Source organism: Acartia tonsa, chromosome 11, assembly GCF_053477335.1.
Source record: "Acartia tonsa isolate MP-2025a chromosome 11, ASM5347733v1, whole genome shotgun sequence".
Classification (NCBI taxonomy): Eukaryota; Metazoa; Arthropoda; class Copepoda; order Calanoida; family Acartiidae; genus Acartia; species Acartia tonsa.
Window position 1 is genome coordinate 14,264,564 of NC_137270.1, and position 9,039 is coordinate 14,273,602.

Genomic DNA, 9,039 nt, shown 5'->3' on the forward strand with positions numbered 1-9,039 from the left:
GGATACCGTTTACGCCCCCTTTGTAACATATAAGAAACTTCACTTAAAGAGAAACCATATCTGACAAGCAGTTAGCGAGATCTGAAGATACAGACAGACAGATTTAAAGACATCCTGTTTCTTTTAAAGGATGATTTAGTTGTTACAAATAATTATTTTATTCTTGTGCATAAATGTTATTATAATCCTGAAATCTTCAGGGATAGGACAATGGAGCAATAAATTTACATGTATCACAAATAATGATAAACAAAATAACCACTAGGTAAATCAAAATTATTGATTAAAAAGTTTAAACACTAGCACTTTGGGTACCAGTGTAATTTACAGTCAAATGTCCCCATCCCTTAAGCTGTTATATCGGATAAATAATTGTACATGTGTTTTAATGTGTAACTATATCCTCTTTAATCTATATTTATATTATTACTAAATACTATACTAATAAAACTTAATAATTATACTGAAATAAAACATATAAGCAACAAGGATGACAACATAGATATTCTAAAAATTGAAAATAAAAGAAGCCATGAAAAATACATATCCTCAGAGAGTCCAGGGAGGTGCTTATTTCACTAGTCTCCAAAGTTTGATAGTAACGTTTTCTTATTCGTTGGCTTAGCAACTTTGGGAATTTTATAATCAAATTGAGATTGGTTGTTTAACAATTGTAATCAACAGAAGGTTTTTTTGTGTATCATCATTAGAAGTGTAAATCAATTTATCAGCCATTGTCTTATCACTTTAGATCCCTGCATAGAGTAGCTTCCTTGATGAAGAAACAAATTGATAAGAAAAACTTTTTAGTCACAGAGCTTCTCTATAATACACTTTATCTATCCGTCCGTCTGTAACACTAAGAGTGAATTTTTTTTTGTTAGGGACTATTTATTATTATTTTTTTTTTTTTGGGGGGGGGGGTTAAATACCCCCTCCTAAATGGTTGGGGGTGCCTACGGCACCCCCAGGGTAGGGATAAATTTGACCACTGTACTTCTCCTCTATAACTTACTCTGTCTATGACTGACCATTCAAGATGTTTTTGTTCATCGTTACTTAAAGATGTTGTCTTCCTTGTTTTTAATTCAAAGAAATTTTTAAAAGTAAAATATTTTTTTTTCTTTTTTTAATGTTTTTGGAGTAATTGCTGTTTTGTTTATCATTAAACAATGACTTTTTTCTCAAGCAAATATTTATCTGTCACTTTTGATATTGAAGATTTTTTTTTATATTCAACTTATAGATCCAGATAAGGCTTCTTTTTTAGTGGCATATTTTTCTAGGGGCGATTTTTCATATGAGAATGCGTTGGTACCCTCCACCAAAGTAGTTTTAAACCCTCCCTCGGTTCAGTGGAAAGCGAGATTCTTTGGTACAAACATACCAACACACACAAAGACATCCTGTTACTTTTTTTTTTTTTTTTTTTTATAAAATTACATACTATGCATATAAACGACTTTGTTTTCTGAAGTATTAAGAATCATTACTTCATTCATAATTATGTAATACTATTGCATTGCTATATGATAAATTTGTGGTTTTTACATGTAGATATTAGCATCAAGGGCGTCCAAGCTTTTTGATTTGGGGGGGGGGGGTAATCTTTATATCATAGAGAGAAGGACGTCCAAGTTTAAATTTTTTTTTTTTTGGGGGGGGTTGAAATTAAAAATCTAAAATTTTTTGGGTGCTGGCAAAATTCATATGGGGGGGGGGGGAGGAACCAGCCCTGTACCACCCATATTGGACGTCCCCGATAAGCATGGCCTTATATTTAAACCCGCTTATGTGCAATAAAATTCAGAAACGGATTGTCTGTTAAGGAACAGGTTTAGACATCCAGCTGAATTTCAAAATTATACCATCACGATTTCACAACATGCGGCTGCGAACCCTGAACATAAGTATAGCACCTCTAAAACATTGCTGAGTATTACGTTAGAGACATTGATGTTGATTGTAGTTCCAGTATAGCTTCGAAACCCATTAATATCCGCTGGAATAGAACCGTTTTAATGGATGTTGTCATCCTTGATAATTTATAACCTTTGTTTTCTTAGATGTTGTCATTCTTGTTAGATATAAATTTCATAATATTTAAGCTATCTTATCTTTGATAATAGTATTCTTTAAACTTCCTTCCAACCAGGGAGGGAGGGGACATTGGTCTGTAAATTTCACAGTTATCTAAAGTTTATAATCATGTCATCTTATATGTTGCACAGTAAGGGGGTGTACCCACCCACATGGCGAAATTAGGGAGTATAGGAAGTCACAGGGTTTGCTGGAGACCTGGAGAATCAGGACCTGCATGATCATACCTGTAACCTAAAGTCCTGAAAAGTCATACATAAAACGTTTAGCTCTGTAATATTCCACATTCTACTTGTGCAGTAATATTCCAATTTTTTATACAAATAAATAGTCAGGTAAGAATAAAAATATGGCGTTTTTGCAACCCTACCTTCCCCCCCCCCCCCAAAAAAAAAAAATTGTTTAATATTATGCAACTGCAAGCATTGTAGATAGAGGGGAGGAAGATAAAAATATTTCCTACACAGAGCAGATAAAACATATTCTGAACACCATGTCAAATAGAGGACAATGTCCAATTCATCTTGTTTTCTTATTTTTTAACCCTCCAAAAAAAGATATTTTTAGGATAAACCAGGAAGGGGTAAATGGCAGGGATCTAAAGGGATTAGATAATGGCCGATAAATTGATGTACATCTTCCATGATTATATGCAAAATTACCATTTCTGTAGATTAAAAGTAGTGGTTGAAACGTTTGAACACTCAACTTAATGAAACAACCAATCAAAATGTTCTAAAATCCCCAAAGTTGTAAAGCCAACGAATAAGAAAACGTAATTATAAAACTTTGGTTACTAGTGTAGTAAAATGCCCATTGTCCCCTCCCCACTATATCTGGGTAAATGCTTTATCAGAGATCTATAAATGACACTGCCCAAAGGTCAAAAGTTTATAAACACATTCCTCCATTTGTTAGCATAAAACTTTGTAGGAGGAGGGGCAAGGGTGAGGGTAAAATTGGTTACTGATATGGCTGTACAAATGTATTCTTTTGATTAATAAGCATCTATATTATATTTGTTGTCCGTCCGCCTGTATATCTAACAGTTTAAAGCCTTAAAGAAAAAATAATTTAAATTAATAGGAAGGAATTTTGACTCATTCTAAGGCTTCTTTTATTCATTTCCTTGCATCTATACTGACAAGTAACATGATGTCTATCTGTTTGTAGCTTAAGATCTCGCTAACCGCTGGACCGACGTGGTTCATCTTTACAGTTTCCAGGGAAGGTAATTAAATTATTAAGAAACAAGGATGACAACATCCATAAAAGCGAAGCACTGAAACGGTAGGAAAACGGATATTAACACTTGTATAGTGTCAGAACTGAATAATTATAATATAAATGTATAAGAGTCAAAGCAAATTGTAAGTAAATTTGTTGAAAAACTGCTTGATTCAGGATAATGTTTATGGACATACTTACATGTTTAGGACTTGATGATAGAGTTGCTTCGCCTACTACATTATACTTTGTTGTCCCAGGAATCGATATACCAAAAATCAGATCAATCGGATGATTAGATCACATAAAATTTGTTGTTCAAAAAGTAAAAAAATCAACATGTTTAAAATGGACGTACGGACATTTTGGTGATGATTATAGAGTTGCTACGCTTTCTAAATCGTACCTAACTATTAAAGGAATCACCATGCAAAATTTAAATTGATAGGACAATTCTGACATGCCTAAATTAACGAAAGAAGCTATCTCTCTATGACGGACGGACGTACGGACGGACCGACCCTAATTATAGAAAAGCTTCGCTTTTAAAAATTGTCCCTGAAAAATGACCCAAAATTAAAAATGAAAAGTGCCCTTTGGTGCTTCTAGATGTCTCTACGGGCGTAGCCACTAATATGAATAGTGCAATACTTCTTTTTTTTATGAACATATACTTATGGATGTTGGTATTCTTGTTAATTTATAGTCATTTTCTATTGTCATAATGTAGGTAATATAAAATGTTTCAAATAAGTATAAATGGAAAATTTGAGAAATATTTTGTTGAATAGGCTCCTCTCTACTTGGGCCTCTGTGAAATCATTACCGCATAAAAGAGTAGATTCTATAGAATCACCAAAATAGGAATAACATGTAATTAATTGGGTCTTACTATTGAATATTAAAATAATGAAGTCCTATATGCAATTACTATCGGCTTCGCACCTAGAGAACTCTAGTGGCACTTAAATGTTTTTTTTTTATTATTTCATGTCTATGTTGCGTTCAAGTCTCTATGCATAAGCAAGAATATTAAAAGAAAATTTCAATTTTTTTGTGATTTCTCCTTGGAGGGTGGAGGTACCCGCCCCCCCCCCCAAAAAAAAATAAAAAAGTTATAAACCTCACCAAGACCTATGAGAAGCTACCCTATAAAGGAGAACCTGATCGGATCAGCGGTTAGTGAGATCCTTTGGAACAAACAGACTCATAGACATCCTGTTACTTTATTATAAGGATACAGAGTTTTTTAATGGAACAAAAGTATTCCTTAATTTAACCCACTTACCATTGACAGAATCCTATTTTCTTCATTGGCTTGGGGAGTTTTATATAAGAAAAAAATATTTAGCAGTTTTCAACAAATTATGCCTTAAAAATCTGTTTATCCATAGCATATGATTTTGGAAATCCCAAACAGCTGAAATAATAGTCTCTGTAAACATATTATTAGAAATAAGGCATTCCGCTACTTTTACTAGCCTAAAAGCAGTAGGTAAAACTTTTAACGTCTTTATTTATGACGCGGTTTGGTTCTAGATTCGAACCAAACACCTCCCCGACGACAAGCGTATGCGTTACGTGTACGATAGTCGCGTACGTATAAAGCCTTTATATTCAATTATGATTTTTTTCTAATTTTTGCGATAATATAAATATGAAATGTACGAATGAACTTTCTTCTGCAATGATGGGCCACCTCTTGGGCCTATACTACTACAACAAGAATTGATAAAATTCACACGCATAAATCTTTCTCAATACATATTTCATTTCAATACTAGTATACCAATATTTATTGAGATATATATTAGGAAATCAGATAGATAGATAGATATACATATAATAAAGAGTTATATATTACTTGCATTAGATTCAGAGGTTTGTAGAAGGGTGTACACATTCATGGAGGTGTATCCACCCTTCCGACAACAAAAAGCACCCCCCTTATCTATAATACAAAGTAGAACGATGTCTGTCTGTCTATCTGTTAGTTTGTACCTAAGGATCTCGCTGAAACGATCGGGTACTCCTTTACAGGGTAGGTTTTCTTAGGTCCCGGGAATGTTTACAACTATTTTCTTGGAAAATGAAAAAATATCCCCCCTCCTTTTAACTAAATTTTTCTTTTAAATCTAAAATACGAAAATTTAGGTTGATCAAACCTAGCTCTTAGGGCACGCCCCTAGAAGCTAGGGGCAAAGCCGCTAGATGTTTATATTACACCCTCTCGATTTTGATATCACCGGTGTCCTGGATAGGAAACAGGTTTTTTTTGACATACGTCTCACAAGACCTATGTAGTCATGACCTGAAGACAATGATGGTTCAGTTCATGACTTTCGTTAAATCACAGCTGATCATTTTTGTGGATTTTTTTGAAAATTACTTTTTTACCCAAAATTTCATAGTTTTTCCAAAAAAATCTCAATTTTCTTACATTTGCTGCTTAGCTAGCCTAAATTTACACAAGAAAAGTATAATAAGTAACAGCTGTACTGAAGATTGTGCTATCACCTATAACAAGATCTTTCAGAATCAATGGAATAAGATTTGTAGTCAGAAATTGAGTAAGAGTTAATTATTTTGAATTAATGTTCAACAATGAATTTGCACGTAAGAACTGCTTCTGGCCTCCATAGGCTTTCACCTGGCTTCAACATGATTAAATCTATCTGACTTTGTCTTTGACTAAGCAACATAATGTTTTGGCCCTCAAATTTCTTTCACAATTTCTTTCTCTTCTATCAATCTACCTGTTAAACTTCTTGGTCCATGTATCAAGACATTGAAGTTACTGTCCCTGTCCTTCAACTTTAACAAGTATGCCTCACATTACTGTCCACTAAACAGAGTACCTCTCTCCACCCTGGTATAGCTAGACCTCAAATCTAGCTGGCTGACATGTTTCACCCAGCCTATAAATCTTGATGGAAGTTAGTTTAGAATTCTGATCTTGTTTGTTACAAACTTTTGACTCTTTCTTTAAAGTTTTTTTCAACTTCCTGTTCTTGTACTTGTTTGCTATTGAACTTGTGGCTTGACTTTTGCCATATGAAGGGATTAGCTCTAGGTTAAGAATAAAATTTCAAGTATTTTAACTTTTCACTTCCTTTGGTTTCCTATGAACCAGCTACTGTCATGAGAGATCTTTCCATGGGTGAAAGCCTAGACTGCCATGCATCTAGATACATGGTCTTTAAGACTCCCTTGCCTTAGTTACTTCAGCTAAGAGCTCCTGTCCTCTTATTCTCTATTACTCAGAAATTCACCATGGTTTCCACCTACTCTGCTGACTGATATACTAAAGTCAGGGGGGTCTATGATTCCAAATCTAACACCATTTGATAGACAAACTGCCCTTTATTCTTGCTTGCTAATCCTATATTGTGGTCTTCTTGTTTAACACCTTCCTAGGTCCCTTTACTACTGGTAGCTTTAAGGAAGGGTAGTATTGATCTGCTTAGGACAGAAAACTTGCCTGTGTTTTATTTTCAAATTGGGTTTTAAAGTCACCAAAGAAACCCACACTTGAATAAAATCCAGTTATGATCATGTAACCAGCATTCACATTCCCTCTAGTCATAAGCTAATATGATTTTCTTCAAGCTTCAAGCCATGTGCTTTTCTGTCCTTTAGCTGCTCTTACATTCATGAGTCAAATCAACACAATGTTTGAATACACTAACTTACAAATTATCCATCCAGCTTAGAATCCAATATGTATCTATAATCATTTTGTAGGTTAACCTATGAAAACCTTGTTATGACTTTTACTTAATCTAAATAACACAGTTTGAACCACTTGAAACTCTCTTGCTTCAAAGAACTAAAGTGTCTACCATGTCAACCAGTGTGAACAAAGGGCAGAGACTCAATCAAGACCAGCTATATTAACCTTCTGCAAGCTCTTTTGACCAATAGAAATAGAAGAATAGAAGCATATTCTGAACCCTTTTTTCATCAAATCTAAGGAGGAACATTTCTAGCAGACAAAAGTATTGTTTACTTTCGACTCAAGCTGATGTGGATTCTTAAGAAATTATAGACTCGCTACTCGATAGTGAGGCAAAATTATTTTTGTGAAAAATCATCCAAAAGCACATTAAAAATCTACAAAAATTAAACAAAATCATATGTTAATAACCCTTTTAAGATTTTATTTAATTTTTGTAAATTTTTTTATTCGATTTTAGAGGATTTTTCACAAAAATAATTTTGCCTCACCAGCGAGTAGCCAGCCTAACTTTTTTTTTAAGAATCCACCTCGTTACTAAGCTTTCAAATTTAAACGAAATTTTTGGGCAATTAATTCTGATTCCGCAAAGCTTTCTACTAAGAAAATATACTGTTTACAGCTGACTTTTAACTATGTATGAAATGAAAAAAAAAACATGCATTCGTAACAAGATGTGTACAAAATTTTAACCAATGAAATTAAATGTATGTACTGATGCAATTCTCCTATTGGCTCAATCAGACATTCCTTCTCTTTCTTAGTACCTTTATTTTTTGACCCAAGGACTGGTTGTATATTCAATTATAGCCTTGTATATATAGTATTATAGGACTTTGAACATGGCAACTGTGGTTATGGACATCTGTCATACCCCAAGCAGATATTGTTTTGATGTTGAGACATCAAATCAGCAGGGAACCAGTATTGAGCAGGATAACTTGTTAATATTTCAAGGAAAACTTGGAAAAGAATCATTGCTGTTTTTGAAGCATGTTTATATTACCTTCATTAGTGAACCTCAGAGGGAGGTCTTTTCACAGCCAGAAACATGTTTTGACAATATAATATGTCATGAGGCATGCAACAGGAACATGAAATATATTTTTAAAGATAATTACAAAAGCTGTTTAGACATCAATTCAAATATTACCTTCAAATAACTCTGATTACATTTCTAGACTACAAATCTTAGATTATTCAATTGATTCTTAAAGATTTTGTTATTGATGATAACACAGTCCTTAGGTTCAGCTGTATTTACTATACTTTTCTTGCATAAATGTAGGCTAACAAAGCTGCAAATGTGAGAAAATTGTGAATTTTTGGAGAAAAACTATGAAAATTTGGGTATAAAAGTAATTTTCAAAAAAATCCACAAAAATGATCAGCTGTGATTTAACGAAAGTCATGTACTGAACTGTCATCCTCTCCCAGTCATGGCTACATAGGTCTTGTGAGACGTATGTCAAAAAAAACCTGTTTCATATCCAGGACACCGGTGATATAAATGGGGTTTCAAAATTGATATAATTAGTTGTTTATCTTATCGTAAACAGTTTTCCGAAGTTAGTAAAGTTAAAATCTTTGAAGTTAATTTCTATGAAAAAAAGCCCCTAAGTGCAGTGCTAAAGACCTAGGCTAATGGATCATTTGACTGTAACATGAACTAGTAATCAAAGTTTTTTAAACACGTTCTCTCATTCGGTGTCTTAAAAACTTTGGGTACTTTAATAAAATTTGAAATTATTGGTACAAAATACCATTCGCCAAATTTTCCAGCCCTAGTTTTAAACTCCAAAGAGATAGTTTTGTTTATTATAATTGGAGACATTATGCTTTTTCGTGCATTGTCTTATTCCTTTATAAACCTAGGGGATACAAAAACCTAATTCTTTAAACGTACGCAGTCCTATTGTTTTTAAAAAATGCTTAGTATATTTATATAATCGCACCATCAATATATAAAAAATATT